At 30.0% G+C, this 25,352-nt stretch overlaps 1 protein-coding gene across 5 annotated transcripts in view; it reads left to right on the forward strand.

Annotated features, from left to right (window-relative positions):
• Positions 1-25,352, forward strand: part of LOC129984176 (delta-like protein B) — a 320,381-nt gene that overhangs the window by 130,885 nt on the left and 164,144 nt on the right. For 4 of the 5 annotated variants that reach the window (XM_056093980.1, XM_056093982.1, XM_056093981.1 and 1 more), the window contains one exon: positions 20,581-20,711. The exons of the other annotated variant lie outside the window; for it this stretch is intronic. The gene's annotated coding sequence lies outside the window, so the exon portion shown is untranslated. The remainder of the gene's footprint in view (positions 1-20,580; positions 20,712-25,352) is intronic. 5 annotated transcript variants of the gene reach the window in all.

Genomic DNA, 25,352 nt, shown 5'->3' on the forward strand with positions numbered 1-25,352 from the left:
ATTTGTTGTTATTCCTGTAAAATAAAAGAAATCTTGGATGTATTTTAAACGCCAAATAACTCGTAATTTACAAAAAAATAAATATAGACGAATAACAACAGGTAAAGCGATATCATCCCCAAATCGTGCGAATTTGTTTCTGCTCATTAAACACAGAGAACGAGCAAAACCCAAACAAAGCAAACGATTCCCAAGTTCCTCCAGCAGGCAAACATCTCCACTCAACGCATATCTAGCTCAGCGAGTATTTATATCTCCGTAATATGCAAAACAATTTTCCCCCGTTAGTCGCCTGTCGTAATGGTCGCATGGGCAAGTTCAGTGTTGTGTGACAGAAATTAACGCTAAGAAAAAGAAAGAATCTTCCAAAGCGGGAAATCGCAGCAAGAAAAAGAGGGAGGATCGCTGGAGATCATGAGAAGATTCCCACGTGAATCGCGAGTCGGTTCGCTCTCTTCGAACTTGGAGAATACCGAAGCACTTTTCGCAGAAACAGAACTGACTTGGAGGTCCCGGTGATTATGAGCAGCTGTTGTCAGGTTCGAACATGTAGAACTTTTGATTTTTATCGACCAAGAAAAGAAAACATTACGGCGTATTAAATTCGAATCATCGGAACAACTAACCGATTCTTATCGGAATGAGCAGGTGAAAGTGGCTTTTAAGAATGAACGATTTCAGAATTCTAGATTACCAAGAACATTTCTGTACAGTTAACTCTCGGAACTGATAACAATGGATATAGAAATGTTTTTAAAAAAATAAATTTCGGTTATTTTTAGACATTAAACTTTAATTTAAAGTTTCCACCTGACAAACTGACATTCTTTTCTGAAGTATCTAAATTTCATCTTCAAAATTGCCCCAAATTTCTGATATACTTTTGTTTTATATCATTGGCATTTTATCGAAACAAAGAAAAGCCATTTTAGGTAAGTGTAAAAAAATAGTTCACTCATACTAATTGGTAAAAACAATTTTTAAACTGACCCTAAAGATACTTAATTCATGGTGAAATTCAAAACAAGAGGTGTTTGAAAATTTGGAACTATTTCCTGGATCTCAGAATTTTCTGTATTTTTAAATATTCAGATAACAATACCCTGCTAAGTTTATTTACTACTCTTCTTTGCTAGCCAGGGATAGGGCTCCTGTACAAGGATGGAAAATTGCCAAATGTGTTCGAATTTTGTCCCTATCCTCTGGCTCATACTAACAATGAGTATAGAAACAGTTTCACATCAGATAATGGTAAGCATATCATCTTAGAGTTTACTGCTTCATGTACAAAGTATTGGGATAATTGTGAAGGTTTCATAAAGTTCATGCTGGCTTCTCAGCAGCCATATCTTTCATGTATAATTTTATATCTTCTTGTTGGTTGAATAATTAATTTAATATAGAATAAATTAACTAAATAATTAACAATAATACTTACTTTATATTAACTGATTAATTAGAAAATTTTCATTACAAGTGCTGTAGATAAAAGTTTGTCTTAAGGGGATTAACTATGAACAATGATTTTATTCTTTAGATAAAGAGTTGATTAGTTAATTGCATTACAGACATTAAGAAATATTTCATTTCCGAGTATCAACTAGAAATATTATTATCAACTAGAAATATTATAAATAGTATTATTCGAATATCTAAATCATTCAGTATTCATGTTTTAACTATTTGATACTTTATTTATTAGCATGGCATCTTGCTAAATAAAAGCTTGTGTTGATTTTAAATTTATTTCTTAGATATAAAAATATAAAGTTTCTTAGGAATAATAATAATATTAATAATCTTGTTCTTATTTGCATGAGAAATGCGGTGATCGAATTTCACTTCTTCATTCTCCAGACTCATTTCGATTTCACATAAACCTGATCTATAAAGCAAAAGAAAAATTAAAATAGTTTTTTCCTCCTCTTTTTGAAAATCAAGTAACTTAGTAACAATCTTAGTACTATCAAGTAACTTAATATCATAAATATTAGATATACATCAGAAATATTCTGTATAAAAAAAGTGTTTGTCATATTATTAAGACTTGTCAACAAGATTGCATTAAGATTTATTATTAAGACTGCATTTATAAGCTGAATAAAAATTTATAGAACATCAATTATGAAAAATTGATGGAAAGTAAAATAATGTAATGTAAAGCGTGTTTTTTAGTGTTAAAATCTATATCCTATAGCTTGAGCAGATTTGTTTCTGATTAAAAGGGGAGGGGGATGAGACATAAAAATAAAATTTACCATTACCTGACTTAATCTACATTTTGTGAATGAAGCGTTCCACATTAGTATGAAAAATGTGGCAAAATAGCTGAATTCAATTCAAATATTCAAAAATATAGTGAGTTTATGCAATATTTTGAAAGCGATCTTAAACAAATGAGTTTTTCTTCATGGTAACGCTGATATTTGAATTTTACAGTTATGTTCAGTGAAAATTGTAAAGGTCTTGATGGAATTATTTCTTATATCAAAGCTGGTGTTTACAAATCATGATCAGAAATTTGCAAGCTTAATAAAGAGAAGCAATATTTTAAATAAATTGATAAATTGAAAAAGTGTTAGATACAGTGATGGGCAAGATTTTAAAATATATACAGTGCAAGTTAGAATATTTATGAATTTCTAATTGAACTCTAATAATATGTAAACGGGATTCTATAATAGTTCATTATAGTCAGCAATAAAAATTTTAAAAGATTAAATAACTCTAATCAAATCTGAATTTTAATCACATTCAATATATATTTTAATTCTTATTTAGTGTTTTAGAATGAATTTTATTTTTTATAGCTTAATATCTTTAAGTATCGTTTGCAATATCTCTCGCTTTTATGATTATTAGTGACTTCTACATTCTTGGAAAGGGGAAATTTACTACTTTTTAATAATCAAAATGTATTTTGAAATACTTCTTATATTGATTTTTTTAACAGTTTAATCTTTAATTTATTTCAAAATTCATTACTATTATTATTATTGCATAGAAATGTTATAATCAAATTTTCTCAAGTTCACTACCAGATGGCGCTTCCCATATGGAATGAAAGTAAATTACAATCAAGCGATTCATTGATAATTAAATTCACACCATATTAAAATTTTATATTGTCTTCGAAAGCACTCAACCATGCGAAAATTCAGAACTTCAAAACATAAAAAAGTGACAAATTGATTACATCTTCACACACTAAAATGTATCAAAACTGAATAAAAACAAATAAAAAGAATACTATTGAAAAGGATTAAAAAACAATTTCTGGAATGTTATAAAAGACTTTCTTCATGCAATTTAGCCAGAAAATGGCTCTTACACCACTCACTCCGCACCTAACTAATTGCCATATGTTGCAATCACTTTTATTCCCATTATTTCATTCGTCAGATTCAGCAAGATCTTATCTTTCTTATTAATGCTGCTCTTTTAATTAATTAAAGGGCTTAAGTAACTTTCCTTCGAAATCTGTAAAGAACAAAACTTCGGAAGAATCGTTTCGATTGAGAAGAAAACAAAACTTTCACATTTCACCGCGGAAGTACAAAGAAATATCTGTAATCAATCCATTCGTATTTCGTTATTTGGAACACGAACCTTATGTCAGAAAGAAAAAAAGAAAACGAACGAATTTAATATCTTGTTACTTTTAGACTGGAAAAAGAACACGTTCTAGAAATCGGAACATCAGAAATCTCACGTAATGGAACATTTTCTTTCATTCCATCACATTCCCTTATCCTTTCTACTGTTTTATTTTATTTTATTATTGTTCTTTTGACGAGAAACAAACTTTCCTTCGTCTTCTTTCGCCGTCGAAACAAAATGAAGATTATCGAAATCCTGAAAATTTTTTTTCCGCTTTTTTTTCGCCCTCATTTCTGTCGAACAACCTTCTTTGTAACATTCTTTATTACAGACGACTCCCAGCGCCCCCTCCCCCCATTCCCTCTGAATGTCTGAATAGATGGCTCATCATCTAAACCCTGGAAAGACACGCAAGGCCCCGGGAAAATTTCGGGAAAGGAACACCGTTGTACGTCATCAAATATTTAAGCTCTTGATTACGAAAGGATTCTATCCCCGCCCTTCCTTACGAAGGAAAGGAACGATGGTTTTGTAACTCTAAAGTTGGATTTCGGAGAAAAGCGAAGAATGTAGCGGCAGGGACTCAGAATTATGGTAAAATTGCTAAATTATTTTTCCGCATGTAGGTTTCGAATTATGCGAAATATAGGGCTTTTCAAAAATACACATTAACTTTCACTGCCTATTACATAAACAAATAATGAAATACAATAAAAATTTATGTTTTAGATTAATTAGACATTTATTACTATCCCAATTAAGAAATAATTAATATAAACTGATTAATTGAAGAAATGTTGATTCATTTTAACATCATAATTAGTCTAAAGAATTAATGCTAAGAGTTGTGAATTTCCGATTAGGTAGATCAGGCAGTTGCCTAGGGCCACTGAAATATGAGGGGAGCTGGATTCTTGCAGGGATCTGAGGCTTTCCATTTTTTTTTTTCTTTCTTAACTTTTTTAACTTTTTCGAAAAATTTAAAATAGAGAGAAATCCGTAAAGCATGAGTTCAATAGAAAAAAAATACAGAATAGATATTCATTGTAAAAAAAATATTTGGGAGAAACATTTATATCCAAAGAAAACGTTAATATCAAAAAGAGGTGAAGAAAATATCTGGCAATGTTGTCAATTTGCAGAGAAATTCTTTCTTAAACATACGAGTTGCCAAGTCTCAAACATTTCTTCCACATCTGAGTCTTGTACATAAAATGATGCTGCTTGCTGTACCAATGTGGCTGGTGCTCAAAAAATAAAATTTAAAAAAAAGAATCATTTGAATTAGACTTTTTTTTTTTTTTTTTTTTTGGCCTCATCTCATATTAGTAATCCATTGATGGACGTCGATCATTGGAATCCTAACTGAAATTGGATGATACTACTGTCTTAAATGTAACCAAAAATGTGTGTCGGTATCCTGGCATAGGGGTAGCACGTCTTCCCCGTGATCTGGGCGTCCCGATTCGGGCTTGGTTGATCTTCTGTGTGTTAACTGTGAGGTGTGTGGATGTACCCTCCTGTAAATAGGAATTGTGCAAGCGAATGTGACGAATGAAGTAGCTAAATCGTACTCTTTGCCCTAGTTGGCGCTACTGCAAAAAATAAGACACACTCACTCGGCGTAAATTGCTGACAGATAACTGTCAGCGGGGCTTGAAAAGTGCTATAAGTCACAACAACACACAACGCAAAAATGTTGTCATTTAACTCGAAATCACTTAACTCGCACTGCAGATGTGCAGATAGAAAAATTGCATTTCTAAGTCTATCCGAAATCTTCTGAGATTGCAGCCGATCATCCAAAAAAAAAAAAAAAAAAAAAAATCAGAAATAACGTTATTTTTTCCCCCACATTGTTAGGTGTGGCAGCACTATTGTGGTATTTTTATGTCTCAGTTTTTCTCATTTTTCACTGTCTTGGACTATTTTTTTTCTAATTTCATTTTTAAAAAAATTTCTTGAAATGAATGAAAAAATATGCCTTACTCGTTAGGCATCCATACAGAATTTTCTGTTACTCTGCATATAGATTAATTATTTCTCAAAGAGGAAAACAAACATCAGCATACATAAAAGGCAAAGGAAAGAAATCGCTTTTATTACTTATTGCCGAATGGCATCAACCAAATGTAAACAAAATATCGTAGAAATTTCAGATTTTGGGGAGAATGGCTTTTACTGCTCTACATACCTTATTTCTCAAAAAAAAAAAAAAAAAAAAAAAAAAAAAAAAAGATTGCTTTTTTTTTTGAAAATTTTTACAGCTGCATTGAATGGAACGCTTCACTTAATTAATTGAGTCACAGAATATTATTAGATGTTTTGGAGATGATTCGGAGGTCACCAAAAAGTCTATTCAGGGCACAGGAAAGAAGCTATAAAAGAAATCTAGAAATAAGATTTAAGCAGAAAATTCAATCGAGTGCAAAAATAAGCTTAATTTCTAGACGAGTAATCTCTGACTTGTTTTTAGAAATTCATGTCTTCCTAAACAATTATCTTACGAAAATAGTCTTCGTGTCATTTTAAGGTTAGAAAAAATTATTCATTTAAGGAAATTCATTTCCTTTCCGAATAGGTCAGGTGATCAGCCCTGTAGAACGTTTAGAAAATTTTTTGCATCGAATACCTTGCATTTTACATACAATAAACTATAAACATTAGCAAGCTAAAATATGTCATGAAACATTTTCTGAGATGACGTCACTTCAAGCCAAATTTTATGTATCTAGCTTTTCGAATTTCCGCTTGAAATGTGCTCCTATCGATAAACAGATTAAGTGTATTCATTTCAAAATTCGACAGAAGACTGCAATAATGAATACTTCATAACAAATATCAATTCTCTGAATTTCTTGTTGTACTTTTGCTTTCACAACTAAGCATTGCCAAATTTCTACATTTAGCTTTTTTACTTTTTCGTTTAACATGTATTTAAATGTTACATAAACTTCTCATAAGTGTCAGTCTAAAATTTAGCAGAAATTCACAATTTTATTGGAAAGACCGCATACCGAATATCAACCATCTAGTTTGTTGCCTTTTTTATTCACAAACAGACAATGCGTTGCAATACCATTTCTTTGATACTTCTTCACGAGAAAATAAAAAACTATTTTGCAAATTACAATTAGTTAGAGCTATATGCTGATTTTATCTTTTAATGTAAAGGACAAGAATGCCGGAATTGCTTTTCTCAGAACTTAAAGAAATTGTGATAAAGTTATAAATAATAAAGATAAGTGATTTTGATAAAGTAATCAATACAAATAAAAAAAAAATAATTGTGGCTATGTTTATGTGCATATTCTACATCACTTTCTAAATAACTAAGATGAATTCAATCCAAATTTTGTATACTTGCTGTAAAAGAGAAGATAAAGATGAAATATCTCGAAGCACAATAATTAATTAACTATTCAATTAATTTAAAATTAACCAAATTTTTTTCCTTGTTTTTTCTCTTACTCTGAACTGTTTTAACACTTCTCTTCCCCCTTCTAACACTTCTTTGTCTTTTGACAATGCTTCTGTTGGTTTTTAAATAGGGATTTAAGGATACTCAAAAGCAACTGTAGTTCAATCTCTCAAACTCGAGCGAAAACAAGAACAAAGATTTTGCAAACAAATGTGACAGACATTTGTTGATAACAGCGGTTTGAGGATATGAGGAATCGTACCAAAATCATCGCAAGTAGAGGAATCAAAAAACCACCAAGAGCGCCCTCTATAACAAATGGGAGAACCATTTTAATGATAATTTAATTTCTATGCAGTTTTTTCATCTATTTTTATTAATTTTCTAAAATTTATTAAATAAATAAATAATTTCGAATGATTTTAAATGAAGGAAATGCATAGATACTCTTTTGCTGACATCGGTGAGAATTCTAATAACTCTATCCTAATTTTTTGATATCTTTGTTTTATTTTATCTTTTAACATTTTTAATAAAATTTTATATTGGTTTTAAAGAAATTATAAAGTTGATTTAATTGGATTAAAGAATTATTAACATTAAAATTCCAGTCATTTTTTTTAGCTGCTCCTTCTATGAGATAATAAATAAGCAATATTTTATTTGAGAAGAACGATATTTTGAACTTTGAGTAGTAAGAAATTTGGAGTAAGGACACACCAGTGATGGGGTTTTAGAAGGATCGCTCGGTCTCAACGGATGACAATCTCCAGCACTTAATCAAGTCCGCGGTGGCCTGGTGGTAAGGTCGCGGCTTTGGAACTGGAGGGTTTCACGTTTGAGACCCGATTCCACCACAAAACCTTCTTGTAAGTGGGTCTGGTGTGTTCTGAATTCGTCGGGGTGGAAAATCCTCTCGCTGGTGTGTTGTGGAATTTCGCAGAGGGGGTGCCAGCTGAGGTGTAGTTCTCATCATGTGACCGCGGTTAAAAATTACTAGATCCGTCCCAAAATAACGGGACGATAATGTAACTAAACTAAACCGACGCCTAATCTTTAATTAATTAAAACCTTGTTGCTATTAATTTAACCTTATGATCATGAATATTAACTGTTTATTACTTATTAGATATGTGCACGAAAGGAATATATTTATTAATACTTATCATGATGCACTCATGCATACAATCAATCATACATTCGTCGTGTGATATGCATCTACATTCATACTCTCTTTCGTCCAACAGCAAACAAATACAAAAAGTTATTTGTTTACCTATGTGTAGTGTTTGATGGAGTAACGACTTAGTAATGCTTTAAAGACAACATCTATAAGTTCAGAGCTCAATTTCAAATAAAAGCAATATAAGTAAAACTTTCGCAAGCAAAATATTTCATTTTTACTGTTGATAATTATATAATTTTAGACAAAAGTAGAGTTACTTGAGTCCCATGAAAAGCCGAATATATTAACTAGTAATTCATAAAGATAAATTATTACGATAACGATATAATTTATCTCTTATAAATAGATGAACATAATCTGTTTATTCAACCGACGAGACGAGCAAAGCTTTCTAACTACGTCATTGCATTTGATGAAAGTACATTAAACCATTTACGATTGCATTGTCAACTGCCGAAGCTACCTCACCATCGTGGGAAAACAAAGACCACAGCAAATGCATTGCATTTGGAGTGCACTAAATACTTATACATGAATGCCGCTTTAATGCATTCCGGTTGCCATACGAGGATATCGCATTCCGCATACAGCAATGGCAATAACCTTTGACAATGCTGAATGCTGATTTGCATGAGAAAATACCGAACTGTTTCTAAATTATTAATAACAAACAATGAAATATGCATGAACGAGATGGACTAACAACCAGATAATGGGATAATTAAGCGATATTGTTAGGAGATGTATTGTTCATTTATTTGTATGATAGTATCGCCATTTTTCAATATTTTCTTGCATATGTAATGCACAAAGAGAAAGTATTGTGATCGCCAGAAAAATTAATCAGAATTAAGAACTCGGAATTTTGACAAATCTCCGCTTTCAGACATTTCTGTGACCGGAAAATAAATTTTTAGAATAATGACTGTTCACGGTTTTGCACAACGTCCATAATTTTATGCGGGAGTGAAAAGATAAAATCTTTATTCATGCGTATGCGAGAAATTTTGAAGGAGACCACTTCCGCTAGTTTATAAATATTATAAGTATGTGGGAGGGAAAAGATAAAATCATTATCAATGAATATGCTGGAAAATTTCAAGGAAACCATATCCACTGGTTTATAAATATTATAAGAAGACTTAATTATTCGAAACAGGATATAACGTCTTCAATACATTTTTAAAAGGTATTGATTAACTGGGATTTGCACATTTCATAGTTTTTTCACCAGCAATACAGTTCCATAATTTCCCTTTGTGGAATGTTACTTTGTAACAAATGTAAAGGAATATGAATTAGGTAATCACAGCATCAAAATCACAAACTGACTACTCCGACCCGCCAGAAGGCACACAGAAGAAATTGAATGACCGGACCGCCGCAACTGCAACTTTGGTTGGATCCTAAGGAACATCACCGGCCACGGGACAACCCTTCCCTAAGGAAGTACGTCCCGTCATCGATGGGAGGAGCCAGACCTCCACCTTTTCGTGTAAAGGAATGTGAATTAGATTCTCAATATTATGTATACACAAGGGTGGCGAGAACCAACCACCACGTCAAAAAACTTCTCACCTCAATTACGAGGTCCCTCCCTCCATGGGGCATCATAGCATTAGAAGCTTAAATGACTAGGGATTAATTTACATGGATTACAGAATTAATTTAATTCATTGAAAGTGAATAGAATAGAAACAATTAAAAATTCAATAAAAACCATTTTTAAAAGCATATTTTTATATGTGTATTAAAAAGCAATAATTTAATTTATTTTCTGTCTTTAATTCACAATTAATTCTATACGTGTTAAGAAATCTTGAAATCAGATTTTCTCAAATTCACTACTAGATACGGAGTTAAAATTTAATTAGTTTGATTGATTCACTTATAATTATATTTTGGAAATATTAAAGATAAAAATGGAACCCAATTATAAACTATATTTCAATTGGTTATGAGAATTAAATATGTAACAGGTACGTGTACGAGCCCATGTTTTGGGGAAAGGTTTTAATATAACCAAATCTTCCTAACTTCATTTTTTCCCTATATAACATAAAAATTAAAACATTCATTTTTAATGATATTGCGCATTATCATGAATGAAGTTATTGCTTGAAGTGTTTTAGAAATTCAAGAATAACGTTTAAATCTATAGTAGAAGGAAAAATGGAAAGATCATTTCGGAATCCTACAAACCATAACATTGACTTTTTACACTGCACTTCTAATATCATCATGATCATCTTCATCAGACCGAATTCCAAACAGAGATACTATTACTAAATAACCAACTGTCTTAGTTACAAAATCATCGAGCATTCAATCTCCCAAGTTTTCTTTATGTAAATAAGGAGCATTTTAATTTCCATTCAATACTTTTGTGAATGAAATCAAACCAAATGATGTCACTGCTACTGTATATCGAGATTTGCTGCAGCACAAGTAATAGATTTACTTCATCTCCAGTGGAGTGAAAAATGTGAAAGTCTTTAAGATAAGAAAAACTAAAAGCAACCAGAAATCACTTTTGAGTTTTGTTCAGTTGTAGTTGTATTGAAACTGTTCATTTTGTGTGAAGTGATTTGAACGTCAACAGTGATTGGATGGAAAGATCTGGATGAATCTGATTAAAAATAAAAATTATAATAAAACCAGGAAGAAGGGTCTCCCTAAAACCTTTTCGCATATTCTCTAATAAACTCGTCATGCCAGAAAATGCCATGCATGGCATTGGCGTACAAAAATGATGAAATATCAACTTTTGGCATGAATTTATCGTTTTTTCTGAATCCATCGTGTCATCCTTGGCGATGAATCTCTGGCATGTGATTAATAATATCCGAAAGTCGAATGTGTGGTTTAGACACGCTTTTCTCAATCCATTGGAATAAAGATTTGACACAAAACTGTACTTGTAGTCACAAAATATCATATCTAATTTGAAATCTGCGTTTCTGAGTGATCGCATTTACATGTTTATGAAAGTACAGACCGACAGACTGTCAACTTTTCTTTGGTTTTGGCTTAAAATTTGAACAGGTGCCTACACTATAGTTATTAAATTTGTGTACCGAATTTTATCCACCTAACTCTCTTCATTTTGCAATGATCGTGATCGCTTTTATTCGAAAAGCCGGACAAACAGACTTCCTGTGAATAGATTTTTACCCAAAAGTTGTTAGAAATCTACAAATTTGGTGTAAAAGCCATGTGTGAAATGTCAACCGTCTATCCGTTTTTGAGCAATCTTTGTCACAAACAGACTGACGGAAATTTCCCAAACATGTGTTTTTCGAACTGAGGGAGATCTATATTCATTAAAATAATTGCAAAGTTTTTGATGATTACTATACTTTCTCAATATTATGTATACGAGAAATGAATCATTAAAAACTGAATTAAAAATTTTATTAAGATTCATAAAAAATCAAGGTATAGGTTAGAATCTATTAGATATCAGGTATCTTTCCAAAGATTTGAAAATGGAGAAATCAAAGAGCGAAAGAAAGAAAGCTGCTCAGAGTAAGAACATCCAATATTTCTGTGCAGCTCCTGCCTTATAGGACGAAATTTTGAGCAGCATAGTTACTTGAAAGGATTCTCGTGATGATCTCAACTAGGACGGACCAGACATAGTATTAAAAGAATAAATATTTTCTAGAATAGACTGATGGAATATTTTCTAGAATAGAAAATATTTACTAAATTCCCTATTCTACTCAAAAATACTTGATTTCTGCTTTATTCAAAAATATTAGCATCATTTCCGCTCTTTCACTTGCGCCGTTTTGTAATATTTGCGTTCACTTATTTACAAACGTTAAGGATATTTGTGTATGTTTATATACAAACTTTAAAAATACATAGCATATGCTTATACACAAACTTTAAAGATAGATCTGGCATGCAGGAATAGATCACATCGAGCAAAAAATGAAAAGCAGGAGAAGATCGCTATTGGGAACTCTGAGGGTTTCATTGAGAGCTCAGAAGGCGTTCGGTGAATGAAGTAAATAAAATTAAGTGAAATAAACAAGCGAGAAGATCTCCCTGAAACTTTATTGCATACTCTCTCAAAAAGAACCTATCCCCTCCCCCTCCCCAACATAAAATGTAATATTTGGCAAGGCTGAGAATGCCTTACATGCATTGGCGAAATATAGATTTTGATGCCGGTGTCCTGGCATAGGGATAGCGCGTCTTCTCCGGGCGTCCTGGATTCGAGTCCCGGTTCGGGCATGGTTGTTCTCTTTCTTGTGTTCTCTCTGTGAATGAGCCGACCTGTAAAAAGGGGTTGTGCAAGTGAGTGTGTTTGTGCTATCGTCATTTGAGCTAGAAGTCAGACTTCTGCCCTCGGGTGTTCAGGGGTCTTTACCCTCAGAAGCTACTGCGTAAAAATTTGACTTGAATAATCACACGACAAAAAAAAAAAAAAAAAAAAAAAATTAAAACGGATTTTGAAAATCTAGCATTTTTACAATATCTATCGTGCTATCTATTTTGGAGCTCTTTTTCCCGACCCACTGTAGCTAAAATTTGAAATAGAAGTTAAATACCAATTGGTATGTTATAGTCACAAGATACCAATTTGTCTTGATTTAAGTCATTCCAATTACGACTTATTGCGTTTATATATATACAGAGGTACAGACCGACAATTTTTGACACATTTTTCTCAAAATTTGATAAGAATTTACATTCTTGATGCTAAATCTGTGTAGAGCATTTTACCGATCTAATTCTTCACGCACTCAAACAGGAAGACATCCTCTTGATGGATTTCGTTCAAAATTCCATACAAATTTACAAATAGGATCAAAAGTTCATATATTGAATTTCATAATTCTGTTCAAAGCTTTTTTAAGTATCTTTGTCACAGACAGACAGACAAAAAAACATTTACTAGAAATGTGTTTTTCAAGCTAAGGGAGATTTGAAACTGGGGATTCGTCAAAATTTCAAATTTCCTGACAATTACAATGTCTTTTCTCTACTTATGCGAGAAAGTAAAAAATACACTATATAAAATGTACAACTTAGTTTAATGAAATGGAAGTTACAAAGCAAATGAACATATTTGCTTGTAAAAAAACATCGCAAGTCATCAGGACAGAAATGATAATGGCAAGAAGGGCAAAATGAAAACAAAACATTTGAGTATTTAAAATAAATGCTCTCAGAAATATCCATATGAAGCAATGCACTTTTGCATGCAGTTGTATTGATGTACTTTTATTTAATTGTATATCATTAAAGAAATTAGGAGGATATTTAATCTATAAGTTATCTGGTTATGTTTGAAATAATAAATCTTTCCTGTGCCACATTTCTTGAGATGCCTTAATGATTGGAGTCCAGGTGAGAACTATTTGGTCTGAAATGTAGCATACTAGATGGAAAACTTTTTCAATTCGAAGAAAATCGAGCAATATTGAATTGAAATATTTCTCAACGCTGAAGCATAGATTTGTTTTCTGTTAAGACAAGATAATTTTCTTCGTTAAATACCAGATCAAGTTATGTCTTTGCCATCTAACCACGATTTAAAATGACGAATTAATAAAAATAAACTAAATTTCTCTGGAAGATATAACAATAGCGTACGATTGTGACAGTCAGGTCTCCAGTGGTTAGGTGTTCCTTTTAGGGGGATAGTTGGTGAATGGATCGACGATTTTTAACTAACAGCAGAATGTGCATTTTCATCGCTGTAATACGGTTATTCAGCATTTGATGGCAGAAAATGACTCATCTTTTATGGTTATATAAAAAGTACTTTAAAGTACTTTTAAAAAAGTACTTTAAAGTACTTTTAAAAAAGTACTTTGCACTAAGTAAATAAAATAAAGTTTTTATAAATTAATCAAATATAAATTATTTATACTTGATGAAATAAAATAACAAGTGCAGATATACATACTATATATATATATATGCTTCTTTTAACTCTCTGGATACTTTCTTATTTCTAAGTTTAAGATAAGCGGATTTCGGAATGACTTAAATTATTTATTTTTCTGATATCTTTTCTTCTTAATTAAATTATTTGGGATTAGCAACATTAAAAAATTTTAGTTTTCAATTTAAATCTGTTTTTATCAATCGTACTGACAATTTATTTAATTTTAATTTAATTTAAAACTTTATTACATTCCTCATCAATCCAGATTCCTTGAATAATTTATTAAAAATATTTTTACTTCATTTATTTGTTTCTATATTCGTACGAACAAAAAATTGTAATTATCAAAAAATTCAAATATGATATTCTGATAAATCTCCGTGTTTCCAGAACTTCTGAGTAAAAAAAATCTGGAATTATTTTTATTTATTTATGAATACGACATCTTGAAAAATTTTACCTAAATTAATCATAAAATAATTTTATATGTCTAAAATAATATCTATAATTTTATTTAAATTAATTATAAAATTTAATTATTTAAAGTAAGTATTAATCGAATGAGTCACCTTGACCAACAAAGCTACTCATTTAGTCAAGATATTCTAATTTATTCATTTGTTTCCATTTTCGAGCAAACAAAAAAAATTAACGTTATAAAAAAAATTCAAAATGAGTCTGATAAATCTCCATGTTTCCAGAACTTCTGAGTAAAAGAAAATCTGGATTTATATTTATTTATTTATAAATACGACATCTTGAAAAAACAAATTTAATTCAAAGAAAGTATTAATCTAACGAGTCAACATGACTAACGAAATTATTATATAATTGAATAAAATATCAATTATCACTATTCAGAAGTATTTGAACTTAATAAATTTAATTATTCGATAAAAATGCACCGCAAATTTATGCAAAAAAGCAAATAACCTTCTTCTAGAGTTGAAGACCGAATCTGAAAATTTGCTACATTTTGGCGCACATAAATGGCGACTTTGAAGTCATTCTACCCTAGTTCTTGACAAATCACTGCCAACACTCACCTAAAACGGACTCTAAACATTATCAGGAAGTTTTAAGATTTATTAACTCTAACACAAAAACATAATCGATCTGTTTTGAAACCAAATTTCTTCAAGCATTATCAAAAACAGAAAATATGGATTCGCCAAAGAAACGGAAGCGGTTCATGTCCCAAGTAGTCCAACACACTCTTTTATCAATCTCAAAATATTATTTTTTTTATATATATTTCTCCCTTATCCTTCCTTGAGCGGCAAATAACAATCATTCAATTACACGGTGAGATGAACCCTTTTATTTTCGTTGCCCACCTCCACTCCAGGAATTTTTTGGTTTTTTTTTTAACGGATAAAACACGCTGTGGAATAAAAAAAATCACATGTGTGGTTTGGCACATTTTCCCTGTTGTTGTCTGGGTGGACCTTTGTTTGAAAAATAACAAAGACGAGTTATTTCTTTGTTTCACAGAGTTCAACATCATCTAATTTATATTTCGGCTTTGAGAAAACAGTCGTCTGCTTCATTTTTGGAATTTTAATTTTAACGCGGTAACAAAGAAATCGTTGAGGTATTCTAAATAAAACGTTGGTAGAAACAATGTATTTTATTTATCTCGTCAAAAGGTTCTGTTGCATAATTATTATCCTTACAGGATATGTAAAGATTAGATTTCAAAAAAATGCGATGTAATCCAGATTATCCAATTGGTTGCAAAGAAAGCTAATTCGGTTAAAAATTATGTGTATGCTTGTAATTTACTAATCTAATTCAGAATCAAACAAGATAGATCGCTATTCAACGTTGTAATCTCTTTAAATATATTGAATTTGAATTTCAAAATAATTTCAATAATTTCAAAAAGAAAGAAGAAAAATTTACGTCAATGAAGTTACACGCTCAAATATGAATGAAGTAATGGGAAAACAAATTAATTTTTCAGTAAAAAAAGGATTTTTATAATCCGAAATCCTATCTAATACAATTTAACAATCTTTTCAAAAAAAGAAATAATAGTTCTTAAAAACTAAAGATTTTTTTTAAAATATTATCTTACAAAAGATTTATTCCCAATTTAAGTCTCTTGCTGTGATTGAAAGTTTTGCTCCATATTATTTTAATGTAAAAATCGACAAACTGAAATCAAATGATTAAGATTTGGTTTGTTCAGGATTTCAAACAATATAATAAAATTTTTATGAATCAAAAATTTTTGGACTAAAAAGAGAAAAGGAAAACAATCTTTCTTTGCGTTTAAATCTTATGAATATTTCGCTTATTCTTTATTTTTCCTGTCCCTTGTTCTTTTTCCTTTCAAATAATTTCAATAATATTAAAACGTAACAGAATAACAAAACATAAGATAAAAAAAAAGCACTGTAATTTCAATTTATGACTGACTACCTGTAATAAGCTTTATTTATTACTTAGGATTAAAAAAAATCAGTAATTAATTATTTATTATGCATGATATTTTTCAATACATATTAAAAAAAATTTGTCTTTCTGCTTTATTATATTTTATTCATGCGCAGCTACTTCAATCGCACATTTAAATGTGAATAAATCTCTTCAAATCGAGAGATTCTATTCTTGAAAACTAAAACACTTCATTTTTCAGTTTCTTACTAAACACATTTTCTTTAAAAGAAATAAGTTTTCGGATTTTAATTTCTTTATATATTTGAAGACTTCTAGCTGATATTTTTTTTTTAAAAAAAGACATAAAAATTATATTATTTTTAACGGAAAACTCTGAACTAATCGGAATTACAGTTCAATATTTTCTATTAAGCGTGATTGAAAATGTTTTTAGTTTTACTTAAATCTTATGTATATTTTTTTTATTCTTTGTTGTTCTATCACAGTACAATAGAATTTTTAATTAATTTAATACAAAAATATTGCAAAATGGCTTTAACATTTCAACAAAGTCAGTTTCCACCATTTTCCCAAATCCATTTGCTTAATAATGTGCTCAAAGCAAGACAGTCAATTTCTAAATTACAACCATTTCCATTTCATAATTATAATCACATAATTCGATTAGGCTTAGCAAAAGAACAAACTAGAAGACCGGTAAAATGCCGATAAAACAATGCATACAGCTGCCTCGCTATAAAAGCGACAGATGTATTAATGAAAATGGAATGATTTTCGTATTCGTTTGGTCTCCGGAGAGCTCTTTAACGGCTCATAAAGATGACAAACGATTTTTCTTTTACACCAGACTTGAACCAGACACGGCGAACAGATTGCCTTCTTTTGATGAACTTAGAAATTTCGGTTTCATTATCGATTCAAGGGTGAGAAATATCGTAATCGTTTCTTTGCTGATTAATTATGTAAGATTTCGGCTGTGAGAGCTCCGATCTTTTTTTATCTTTCACTTTTATTGCTCGCACTATCACTTCCATTTAATAAATCATATACGCATGGATAATGTCGTTCTAACCTTGTGAGTCCTTGCACGCTCTGTTTAATCTGAGAGAACTGTAAAGACCCTCAGACGTCAATGCAGAATAAATGAAAAGTGAAATTAAACACAGAAAAAATGGAAATTGAAAGTCATAAAGCTTCAGGCCTCATTGAGGTCAGATAGGATGGATTTGATTTAATTCTTGGGTAACTTAAATTTTATATGTTTTTGATATAAAATTTATAGCATTTAGGAATGAAAAAATGCAGTCATTCGAAAAGAATGGTATAGGTAAGATCAATTCTAGAAAATTAAATGTAGGGAAAAAAATAACGATAAAAAAACAATCCGAAAAAGTGGTGTCTGATTCTATTGAAATTTTTCAACCGTTTCAAAAAGAAATATAAATATGGATTATTAGTAAATCCATGTAAAACTATCCATATCTTATTATCTTTTATCTAAGAAACCCCTTTAATAAATATATTTCTGCATAATATGTGCCTAAGGTGACCAGCTTCTCCACATAGATTATTAACTTTTTAAACTATTAATATAGGATTTATTTTTATAAAATGTCATCCTATTATTTGATAAAACGGGAAAAGATTAAATGAATTGAGTCTTCTACAAATTATTGTATCCGTTGAAATTATTGAAAGTCTTCCAAATTAAAAAACGTATATGCTAAAAAATAAAAACGGAAATGAAACTACTTAAAATCGTAAGAATGCATATTTTAAATATAATTTTAACATTAACCAAAAAAAAATTGAATGTTTTGATGCATGAGTTGAATTTCATTAAAACATTATTACCGATTGCATATTAAATTAAATTTTTAAAATTTCTAAACGATAAAGAAAACATTTTATGGAAATGGAATTGATATTATTAAAAAGATAATTTTTTGTGCTTTAAAATAATACATTTTTTTTTCAGTTGATAATTTGGAACATCTAACAGGTTAGTCAAACTGATTGTCCATTTGATGACTGTTAAGCCTGTTTTCTCGCGCGATTGAACTTTGATGCCTGTTTTTATTATCTAAATTTCTTTTATATCTTCTTTAATGCGACTCAATGGATTTTTTTTTTTTTTTTTTTGCCTTGAAAAGTTCTTTCCCAAGTATTTATAATAATATTTTGTAGTTTCATTTTAACTAAGAGAAGCTTTGAATTATTAGCTGCTGTAAAATGTGCAATGAACAGTCTGACCTTTTTTATAGCGTCTTGTTTACATTTAACATTACTTATTGCCATTCAATAATAAGTAATAAGAGCAGTTTATGTGCTACGTACGTTATCGTTTTATATATCTATATTGTCAATTCAATATATACTACTTCAGTATTAAAAATTCTGACTTTCTAAAATATAACTAAAATTTTGTTTTTAGACAGTAAAAGCTCCATTCAAAATTTATCAAACAGGAAAATTTTTATTGAGACATTTTCATCAGGTTAATTCCAAATAATAAAAAAAGAAAATGTAATTTAAAAAAAAATTGACAGTTATTTTGCAAGTATGGAATATTTGTATCTCGTGCTAAATTTTTTAAAAAATCTTAATTACTTTTGCCTAAATATATCAGCTCCAAAGTTTACTTCTAATCTAATATATAAAAAGGAATTTTTTTCGTATTTTATGTGCTGCAGTACCATTCATCTGATTGCGATAAAACTTTGTCAATTTATTACTTTGAGTTTAGAAAATCCATGTTTTTCACAATGGACGGTTGTTGTTGGATGCTCACGAGTCGGACAGCCAGGAAATTTATTTGTTTTTGCTGAAGATGGAAAAACAAACAAAAAAATATTTTCTACCCTAAAATATACTTGAATAATAAAGTAAAAAAATAGAATAAATATTATTTATACTTCTCCTTTATATGTCATTCACTTTCAATGAATATCTTCAGTTTCGATAAGAAAATAAACAGCATTCTTTCTATCATTCCTAATTAAACAAGGTAGCCATTTCAAATTTCAAACTATATTTCCAAAATTATTTCTTCTGTCCCGGGTACCAGATGGTTAATAATAAAAATAATCAACAAATTTATATTTGTTTCAGAAAATTTATGGTAAAGAAAAGTAAATGAATTCTAAATTACATTCGCTTTGCCATATGAACTCCAGTATTCGCTTCAGATTATTAATTAAAAAAAAAATTGACAGGAAAAATTTCAAATCACCTTGCGATTGTGCCCAAATTTGTGTCTCATTCCAAATAAAATATTACGCTTGCGCAGGTTTTATATCCCATCGTCCCAAACAAATAATTTACGTGTGCGTACATCAAGGTTTTGCGAAACACATTAGATGCGAGATTAATCACAAAAACTTGCAATTCGGTTTCAAGAAGAGAAAAAAAAAGTGACTAAAAACGACGGCTCCGACGCATTTTGTGCAAATCCGAACGCCAAGGGAAGGGAATTTGAATAAACACAGAACAATATCTGTGGGTAGCCACAATGACAAAGAGTATCATTCTGCGAATATTAAGCGGTCTGTGCAGATTTGCGCGGCGCCATCAGCATATTAAGTATCTATTGTCGAGCCGGGAGTGCGAAAAAAATAATAAAGACACGTCGCGTTTGTTGTGATGTACAACCAACATATTTGCAACTTGATTTATATCCTGCCTCACGCGCTCACGATTCTTGTGTTCGTTCTGGACAGGGGACTTTTTTTCCGGGTGTCGGAGAATGAAAAGCGTGATATTAGTTAAAAAAGAATAAAAAGCTGTCGGTCCCTTTTGGTAACAGGAAGCTAATCCAAAAAATAAATAAAAAATAAAATAAAAGTGAATTTGAGTATTGAATCATATTATCCCCAAGAATAACCTCTGCCGTGATCCTAGTGCTAGTCAATGCCTTTATTAGCATTTGAATTATTTTTTTAAAACGCGGTAAAGTGAATGACATTTGGGAAGAGGAAAAATTTTTTAGAACGTAGTAATTTTGTTAAATAAGAATTTTGCATGATTTTAAATTTGTTTTCTCTCTCTCTCTTCTATTAGATCTACATGAGCCCGAGAAATTTGTTTCAGTGGAGATTCGACCCAAATCTAAAATAGGAATCTACATCTGGTAATTCTTACATGCAAGACATTTGAATTTTCACACTTTAAAGGAAGGATATCTATGAATGGTGAGAAAAATATAATTTTTTGTTTTCGAATAAAACTGAATGAATAATTTATTTTCTCCGAAAGATATATCCTGACTTTATTGAATGCTTTCTAACCAAATTAACAAAAAGGGGGTTTTCGGTTAGGATACTTGTTATGAAAAGTTTTCAAAAATCGATCATATGGCAAACTATAAGGAGAGACCAAGAAAACAGAACCTTTTCTTGAAAATGAAACATAAAGGGGGACTGCTACTAGGAGCTCTCTGTCAGTGAATTGGAAAGTGATTATAAAAGAACTTTGCCGTTAAATAGGTTCCCATTTATCATACTATTATAGGAAATGAAGTGAAAATTTAATACAAGTATTTTAAAGAATGACGTGTAAAAAAACTACCAAAATTACGAGTACAGTGAAAAAATTTCAAAAATTTCAAATGGCAATATTTTTTAGGATAATTATATTTATTATATGTATGTGTGTGTGTGTGTGTGATGATATTTTTTAATCTAAATTAAATTTTATTTAATTTCCTCATTTTTATTTGAAACTAGCTCACATAATCTTCATTCGAAAATGTTCTGTTATTTCCTAATCCAAATCCCTTTTTTTATTTAATTAACTCAATTAATTAATTTAATTCAGCATTTTTTCAAGCTCCGAGTAAAGGGATAAAAATCCTTAAGGTTTACAATTTTCTTTTAAAGATACCTAAGATTCCTATTCCTAAATCGATAAGTGGCAGAGAAATCTCTATCAAAATCTCAAAATAAAATCACTAAAGGGAAAAGTTTCTATGTCTTTTACTCTCTTGTTGCGATGCAGACGGGCGCATTTTTTGTGATCGTTTGTTTCTAATGCAAATTATAACTCCCGGGATTGAAGTTAAAATTTCAAAAGTGTCTTCTTGGCCAAGCGTCTGCTAAAATCTGTATACATATATATGTAATGATATTTTTTAAATTTAATTTAAATCCTAATTACTTTTTTATTTTTCATCCTAAATTAACCCATCCTATTTTATTCTAAAATTTTTTTTCATAAAAATTCAGCTTATTTTATTTAATTATTTCTAACTATTCTCTAGAAATTGCTGATACTGGATTTCCCACACTCAGGACGTAGGGATAAAAATTCCTAATGCATACACTTTCAAAGAAACCTGAAATTCTCTTTCCTAAGCCGGCATGTGTCGAAGAAATCTTTAAAATAATATCTTAGTAAAATCTCTAAGGGTAATCATTAATTCTGCCACCACACACACACACATATATATAGTGTGTTTCTAAACTCCACGCAGAAACTTGAAAGGGAAATAGAAAACATCACAAAGAATCAGAATCATATATGAAAACAAGTGACGCCGTATGCGAGCTCTTGAATTCAGTACGTGCAGATTTCTCATTATAACCGGCGATTGAGTGAGGTGATTCTGAATCATTTTATTAAGGCCGAGTTAGCCGACATTCATTTTTTGAGCTTGTTCGTCAATGCAGCTTAAATATCTATCGTGCATGAATGCCGGTGGGCGGAATTTCAAACACCGTCTCTGGTGATTCTAACTATTGTACCATTTTTTTTTCTGTCTAATAAAACGCTTAATACCGCTTTCTGTATTGTGTCCTTGCTTCATGTCTCTACTCATTTGGGACGTTACTTTCCTTTGTGATTCGGATTCCTGTTGATGGTTTATACTTCCCTTCCAAGTATGCACATGAAGTTCAGAAACAACTGAATATTATATATATATGCAGTTGCGTGGCCAAATAGAAGAAACTTTTGAAATTTTAAACTCAATTTATTTCATCACGGGAGTCTATATCGCGATATAAGAGAACACATCGCGATATAAGAGAACACATCGCGATACAAGATTCAGAAGAGACCAAAATTTTTCCCTTCAATGAATTTTACTGTGAGATTTCGAGAGGGATTTGTTTGACACGTGTGGATTTAGGATAGGGAAATTTAGGTATCTTTAAAAGAATATGGTAAACATCTAGGATTTTTATCCCTTCACTCGGAGCGTGGGGAAATGCTGAATTGAGCCATTTTACAGAGTGCATGTGGGATTAACTAAATACAAAAGTAGGTATTGGATTAGGAAATAAGAGAGCATTTTAGCATGAAGTTAATTTGGGCTAAATTAAGATAAAAATTAGGAAATAAATTAAGATTAAAATTAGATTAAGGACTGAAAAGTAGCATTAAAGGAAAATATTTTATTATGTCTCACAAATTCTCCATGTATGCTTAAAGTGCCGTCGGGCAGGAAAGCTAGCCTCATATATTGACTAAGATCGTTTTTATAATCATACTGCAATTTAGTAATAGCAATCTGTAACGAATTACTAAGACTAATAGACTAATCATGAGACTCTGGGCTGAAGGGGATTGCAGAATGGTAGGTTAAAAAAATATTATTCATATTTTCCTAAATAAATCCATAATAAAAACACATTCTATGAATTCTAAAACACTAGCCGCCTTTGACGATTGCCTAGTTCCCCTGGATGAATAATCGCTAAAATTTTAAAGTAAATATTTTATGTAACATAGCCTTAATACTTTTTTCAAAAAAATATTTATAAGCCTCAATTTTTGATAGATACATATAATTCATATTATTTTAGAATTCATATGTCATTTTTATTTATTTATATATTTTTGCATTTCTTTTATTTTCTGTCACTCCCCTAAAATTTATTAAAAAATATATCTATATTCTGCTAACGGCCTATTTCTTCTAGTCATGCATAAAATTGTATCGTTTATAGATTCTTCTCAGTTCTTAAGGAAATATATCGTTTATTTCCTGAAATTTGCTTTGACAATCCTGATTTGTTAAGGACAAAATTCTAATTTCACTGTCTCGCATTTTTCATTATTTTTTATTGGTATCCATAGTCATTCGGTTTGTAAAAGAAACGGAAGCTTTAATAGAGGTGAAGAAATTTGACATTCTTCAAAAATTCTTATACTCTTGTACTATCATTCGGGATTCATTTAATATTCTTTCAGAATTCTTACGTATAACTGTATTCTTGTTGGAAAATATTGTTAAAATATTTTTCGAATTTGATTAGATGAGTAAAAAGTTTATATGCCAAAAAATTGGCATCATTAAAGAGATAATTTTTTGAATTTTCAGATGATGTTAAAATCCTTTCTTATACAGTAATTTTTTTAAGGCATCATGCAAACGCCAAAATTTTGCTCAATTTTTAATTAAAATTGTAATTAAACTTTCAAAAATATTTCTCCCAAATGAATATTTTTATTCTTCAAAATAAATACGTGTTAACTTTGGTAGATCTAGTTCAAATGGAGCCCTAACACACAGAGGCACAGACAAAAGCACACATTTATCGTAATAATTATTAAGGATTAGGAATACAAAGTGTTTTTAAACAGAATAATTAAAATCATTATTAAATAAATTAAAGTATATTTGATTTCTTACTTTTAATGTATTGAATATTAATTATTATTTTAGGTGCTTATGTTATATTCCTAAATATTATATTTTATTCCTAATTATTTATATTTTTATATTGTATTCGAAATACTTAAAATAATAATTTTTAACTTTGTATTGGCTTGAATTTTAATATATTATAGTAATTAAATATTTTTATTTGTAAGGAAATCATTGATTAAAAACCATAGTTGAATTTTCAAGAATTTCATTACTTTAAATATCTTTCCAATGATGTACATATTTCAAATAATAAATAAAAACATTTATCCTCACTAAATTTTTTAAATAAAAAGACAAATAAAAATAAACTATCGGATGTTTATTAAGTTAAAAATGTGCTGAAATATGAAACTAAATCAACCAATTATTTAAAAAGGGGTGTCATGTCACTGTTTGGGGTAGCAAAATGCCTAAATCCTGTACTGCTTGAAATAGTTGATCTTCGAATCTCCATGTTCTGTTGGAGAAATAATTTACTGTTCTATTAGATCTCTCCTATTCTTAAAGTCTTCCAGGAAAAAAATCCAAAACTAAAAGTTGCTGCAAAGGCTTATTTTTTTTAATTTAATAGTTTTGCAAGGAATAATGTACATAAATAATAAATAAATAGTAATTTAAATAAATCAAACAATAATAATTTGAATTAAGAAATTTGTCTCTTATAATAAGGATTTTAATAAAACAAACTTATTTTTAAAGAAACAATGTATCAAATTTTATCAATGCAACAAGTGCAAGAGAAAGTCTTGAAAAACAGAACATTTTTTTAATTTGCAGTCTGTTCTGTAGAGAGAGTGTTTCACACAGTCTGTTCATAAGTCGATTCCATTATTAATAAAGATAAAAGTAGTTGTGTGTCTATGTGAATGTTAGTGTTCTACAGGACAAATCGTTCCACATAAAGACAACAAATTTGACACAAAAATATTTTGGAGGCTAGGAAGGTTCGATTACGTGCAATTTTTTAACGTTAATCAGAATTTTAATTACTTAAAAAAATAAACTTATTTTTTTATGTTTTTTTCTCGATAATTTTCAGCACAAAATAATTTCAACGCCATTTTAAAATTCAAAAAAATTATCTTCTCACTGTTCCAGTTTAGTACATACACATTTTTGTCTCTAATTTTAATAAATGTTCAAATACATTTAGATTTTTTTATATCAGTCCTTTTCATTG

This window comes from Argiope bruennichi, chromosome 9, assembly GCF_947563725.1.
Source record: "Argiope bruennichi chromosome 9, qqArgBrue1.1, whole genome shotgun sequence".
Lineage (NCBI taxonomy): Eukaryota > Metazoa > Arthropoda > Arachnida > Araneae > Araneidae > Argiope > Argiope bruennichi.